General features: G+C 46.5%; 1 pseudogene; it reads left to right on the top strand.

Annotated features, from left to right (window-relative positions):
• The first annotated feature begins 1,295 nt into the window (after positions 1–1,295).
• LOC147724327 (uncharacterized) lies at positions 1,296–2,544 on the top strand (annotated as a pseudogene).
• The last annotated feature ends 3,456 nt before the right edge of the window (positions 2,545–6,000 follow it).

Consider the following 6,000-nt stretch of genomic DNA (forward strand, 5'->3'; position numbering starts at 1 on the left):
GGGTATTCATTGGTATTGTAGTCGCTTTTTTCTTTACTGTGTTCTGATTGGCTGCTGTAATTTCAGTAAAGAAATGAGAAAGCATAATCGGAGCCTCCGTCCTGTCATAGAATTAAACAATGAAGGGTTTATTAAAAGGTTTAAGCTATTATCGAAATTGAAGTCAATCAATTTGTCATCTGAATAAAATACTAGCATAGAGCTGAAAATACAATGTAAGTATAATAGGAAACAAAAAATAGTACAGCTCAAATAAGAGAAGTCATAAATCAGATGTCAGACCGACATAGTGCTGCCTCCAAAAGATCAGAGGATAGTGAGTGCTACGAATTCTATTTCAGGACCGGAGGCTCCGATTATGCTTTCTCATTTCTTTAATAGAAATGCTCAGCAGCAAATTAGAAAGCAGTATGAAAAAACAAAAACTACAATACCATGAGTACTTGGGTATCACATGACAGATCATAGGGTCACCAGTATAAAAGGTCCCATAAAGAATACCAACTCCTCTTTCTTTGCTGCTCCGCAGGCAGTTAAGTGCTTCTTACCTTCTTTGCATTGTGCTTTGTTGCATTAATGTCTTTGTCCCATTTATATTGCCTGTTTCATTGCTTCGCCTTTGCTGGTTCCCTGCGCTTTGTTCGCGCTGTCTGTCGGCTTTTTAAATCGCTTTGCAGACTGCCGGTCTCTGCGCACTGTTTGCGCCGTGTCTGCTTGATTGCGCATTACCGCCTGTGCTTTCTATGCACGCGGCAGTGCCTAAACAGGTGTCTCGTGTCCTGCGCGCTCTTCCTTCTGTGGGGAGCACGCGCTCGCCTCCCCGGTATGGGCGCTTAGCGCCCCTACCTGTCTTCAGTGGAGAGGGAGTTTGGGGACAGTGAAAGGCTAACCGATTACATCGCGTGGTCCTTTCTTTGTGTTTTATCGGCTGGCGGCCGTTCCGCGCATGCTCGGCGGCCATTTTGTTTGTTTACTTCGGGTTTTCACTGGAGCTTTCTGAAATAGCACCCCAAAATCGTGCTTTTGCCCACCAGCCTGCTACAAGTCCCCATTTACGCCCAAATTCATACACAAATTACAACTTTGGGCTGTATAATCGTCATAGGCACTGCCTAGAGTGGCTGTTTACAGCAAGCCCTCCCTCCACTTTTTACTATATATATTTTCTCTCAGGTTTGTTCCTGGGTCCTTTGGCTTGCTTTTGGGGCCTTTAGCCATTCCCCCTGATTTTTTGCCCTCGACAATTCTTGATTCCTTCCTCTGGTGGGCATTACTTTGTACACTTGGTGTACACCATGGAAGACTATTATGAGGAAGAGGAATTTTATGAGGAGGATGCTTCTGGTTCCATGGAGCAGGATTTGGTTGACGCCCTGAATCAGGGAGTGCAGCATTCTGTGAATAAAGCGATTGTACGCGCAATTGCACCTTTGAAGCGCCACCTTTCCAAATACGCCATGCAACAGGGTTGGTTGCCTTCAACATCTGGTCGTGCTTCTTCTTCAAAGTCTCCCCACAATCCACATCCCTCAGATTTTAGGAAATTGGCTAAGGCTTTGTCCAATGATCGTTCTGGAAATAAGTCTTCCAAGGAACCTTTGTCCTCGCAAGTTCCACTGATGGATACTGATGACACTTCCTCGACTTCTTCTTCAGGGCAGGATGGTCCTCCGCCTTCTAAGAAAGCTCGTAAGGAACATTTTGTTGATGCGCCAACGCATCCTCAATTTCTCACTTTCGAACCATCGGATATTGTACACCCTAACTCCTCCTCTTGGCTTCCATCCCCAGCCGTGGCTGAATATGTTCAGGCACATATTCGTCAGCCATTTGAGAAGGATGTTAGAGTTCGCCTTCGGTCTGAGTGTCCGCGTCCTGACTTGGCCGGAGGTCGACACTACTATGGTCACATACCTTAAAAAGTATGCAAAGGACCCGAAAAAAGGTATTGACAGGGCATGGATTTCCTGCCAAGATAAAATGTTGGATTTGCTGGGTCCTCTTACCAAAATCTTGGACCTGGGATTTCAGGCCAAGAAGTCCTCAACTCTTGTGGACCCGGACAAGTTGGTTGAATGGTCCCAAAGGGCTATTTGTCAATTGGGAAATGCCAATTGCGCAATGTCTTGCGAGCAGCGCCACTCCATTCCTCTTAAATTGGATCCCAAGTTGGCGGAACTGTCCGAGTCCGGTCCGTTGGCTCAAGGCTTGTTATTTGGCCAACCTTTCCTAAAGGAATTAACTAAATTCGGGGCTACCTTCAGCGGGCTGGATAAGGCTCAAGCTTCCCTAAGAAGAGCCTTCCGCCCGGTTTTTGCTAGGGCCGGACGACTCAGGGGACGATTGTTCGGCCGCGGTAGCCAGAATTCCCAGCAGGGATTTCAGTCCCAAAAGGGTGGAGGGCAGGATTCCGGCTACAATAATAGAACCAACTTCTACCCCTCTGGCAAAGGGAGAGGTCAATATAAGAAGGAAAGATACGGCGGAAATCAAGGAGGACATCAAGATTCCAACACTTCAGGTGAGGTTGATTCCGGCTTCTGAGGTTTTTTTAGGGGGCAGGATTCAATTTTTTCTAGAAAATTGGCGTCTGATCTCCACCGATGCATGGGTGTTGGAGACTGTTCAAGGTTACGGGATAGAATTCTACCATTCCCTACTTCAGTCCCACCCTCCTACTCCCCTAGTTTTTTCCCTTCAAGATCGAAAGTTCATTTCAGCAGAGATCGATTCCCTTCTGAAAAAAGGGCAATTCTTCAGACTTCCCGCCATCCTCAGGGCTTCGCGAGCACAGTCTTTCTGGTCCAGAAAAAAGGGGGCGGGTCCCGGTTGGTACTCAATCTCAAGGATTTCAACGAAGGAGTGGTTTATCGCCATTTCAAGATGGAAGGCATCCATCTTTTGCGAGATCTTCTTCAGGAAGGGGACTGGATGGTCTGCCTCGATCTCAAAGACGCGTATTTGTCAATTTCCATTTAAGGGCCACACCGTCGGTTCCTGCAGTTCCAATGGCAGGGCACGTGGTTCGAATACAAAGTTCTCCTGTTCGGCCTCTCGTCAGCACCTTGGTGCTTCACGAAGCTTCTGAGGCCCGTTGTAGAATCCTTGCAAGCTCAGGGAGTTCGTCTAATTATCTTGCCCAAGCAGAAGATTCGCTCCATCAAGAGGGAATTTACTTCAGTTTTATCCAAACAGAGTGTGTCGTTGAGGTCTATAGCACGGATTGTCAGTCTATTGGCTTCCTCGATTCAGGCAATTTTCCCGGGTCCCCTTCATTATCGGGCGCTTCAACGTTTTGAAGATCCGTCATCTCCAGAAAGGCCTTCGCTATTCAGATCTGGTTCCTCTTTCAGAGGAAGCGAGGTGGGAGATGATGTGGTGGCTGGACCACATGGAAGCCTGAAATGGGCGAGCCCTGTTCGGAGCATCCCCGGAGGTGGTGAAGAGTCGGATGCCAGTCTGTGGGGCTGGGGAGCCCGTTGCGGTCCGTTGTCGACGGGAGGTCGATGGTCTCAGGAGGAGTTGTCTTTCCATATAAATTGCCTAGAGCTACTGACGGGATCTTTTGCGATCCATTGTTTCTCTCCACGCCAGACCAATTATTGCATACTTCTCCGCAAGGACAACGTCTCGGTGGTTCAGTATGTCAACAAGTTGGCCGGGACACGGTCCAGGATATTGGCGGAAATTGCCAAAGACTTTTGGCACTATTGCCTTCAGAGGAAGATCACAGTTATTGCAGAGTATCTTCACGGTCGCAGCAATCTGATTGCGGACTGGAACTCACAACATCTTCGGGACTTCAGGGACTGGAGGCTGCATCCTCGTCTATCCGCTCTCTCTCCCATGTTTGGGGCAGGTGTCAGATCGACCTGTTTGTGTCTCGCCTCAAAACTCAGCTTCCCCTGTTTTTCAGCTGGAGACCAGATCCGGAAGCCCTGGCCACGGATGCTTTTCTGCAGACCTGACCATCGCTCCTGTGTTACGCCTTTCCCCCGTTTATGATGATCCCCAGAGTCCTGGCTCGCACAAAACTTTATCAATCGGAGCTGATTCTGATCACTCCTCTGTGGAGGGCTCAAGCTTGGTTCCCAGTTCTCCTGGAAATGAGTTGTGCAGTGCCGCTCCTTCTTCCCCAGTGGTGGAATCTCTTGCTGGACCCTCTAGGCAATCTGCATCCCCTGATCGAGTCAGGTCATCTTCTCTTAGTGGCGTGGAGAATTTCGGGGAACGCTGACAAGTCCCAGGCCTTTCGCAAGAGGCTACCAGATTTATCAGCGAGGCTTGGTCACCCAACACTCACAAATGTTATGCAGGGTCTTGGAAATGATGGTGTGATTGGTGTGCTAAACGAGAGGTGTATCTCGCTTCAGCAGATATCTCTCTGATTGTTAATTTTCTGGCTTCCATCGCCTCGTCCGGCCTTGATTACTGAACGGTTAATAATTTCCGTTCAGCTATTTCAGCAGGTCATGTCAATATTGATGGTAAACCTGTGGGTGAACCTCCTTTGATTTCTAAGTTGCTTAAGGGTATTCGCCTAGTGAAACCACCTTGTCCAAAATATGTTGCCCTATGGGATGTTTCCATTGTTTTGCAGTTCCTGGAGGCCTGGCCTTCCAACTCTTCTTTATCCCACAAATAACTTTCAGCGAAACTGACTATGTTGTTGTCGTGTCTTGTTTCCTGCAAACGCGTGTCTGATGTTCGTGCACTTGACCTGGCAGGTCGCAGTTTTATGCCTGAGGGTGTTACTTTTGTTATCTCCAGACGCACTAAATGTAATATGTATCTGTTACCTATCCATCTTTTCCCAATAATCCCAAACTTTGTGTAGTGCAATGGGTTAAGGATCATGAGGTGAGTACTGCTCCTTTTCGCCAGGATATGCAAGGTCAATTGTTAATTGCTTTACAGAAGCCTTTTCGTCCTGTCACCCCAGCTACATTGGCCTGTTGGGTCAGATGGCTCATGACTGAGGCTGGTATTGATGTCTCTATTTTTGGTGCACATTCAGCACGGGGGCTATGGCTTCTAAAGCCTTTTCCATGGACTGACTTTGCTTGACATCATGAAGGCCGCTGATTGGTCGTCTGATTCTGTGTTTAAGATTTTTTATTATAAACCTATTGCACATATTGCTTCTGTTGTGGTGGATCATCTTTGAACAAGCATAATCCGAGCCTCCGGTCCTGAAATAGAATTCAAAATTTGCGAACATACATGACAAGAATTTTCAATTCTATTAAGGACACAGAGGCGAGGATTAGCCCACCCATGTTTTTTCTGCTTATGACATGTATTACCTTGGTATTGATTATTGTTAATTGCATATGACATTTTGGTTGATTACTGTTCCTTCTTGTTACCCCCCCTACCTATTCATTTTGTCTGCACACCAAGAATGTGTATTACGGCTCTATATCTTTTTCAGGTTCTGATCCTAAATGAATGCTTTTGTGCAGCCCGGTTCCTCCTGCCTGGCGATTGTCTGCCAACCCAAGTTGTGTACGACTGCAAGCATCTGGTCCTTCATCCCGATGGATTTCTGGTGTTGCTGGTTACTTCCCTTTTCTGATCTTCATATTGGACTGCCCATTTTCATTTGAACTGTTTTAGTCGCCAAAGAAAGAGGAGTAGGTATTCTCTCTGGGACCTTTAATACTGGTGACTCTATGATATGTCATGTGATACCCAAGTACTCATGGGTATTGTAGTTTTTGTTTTTCCATACTGTTTTCTGATTGGCTGCTGAGCATTTCTATTAAAGAAATGAGAAAGCATAATCCTCGCCTCCGTGTCCTTAATAGAATTGAAAATTCTTGTCACCTATGTTCGCAAATTTTGAATTAATCTCCAGGCTGGTTCCGTTGTTAAGATGATTTATTCATGTAAGGATTTTCTCTAACACTGAAAAAAACGAAGCCCTAAAATCCCCACTGCCCAATTCACAAATAAAAATAGGACAGATAAAAGAGGAGTTATACTACTCGAAGGTCT

Source organism: Lissotriton vulgaris, chromosome 4_1 (genome assembly GCF_964263255.1).
Source record: "Lissotriton vulgaris chromosome 4_1, aLisVul1.2, whole genome shotgun sequence".
NCBI classification, from domain to species: Eukaryota; Metazoa; Chordata; class Amphibia; order Caudata; family Salamandridae; genus Lissotriton; species Lissotriton vulgaris.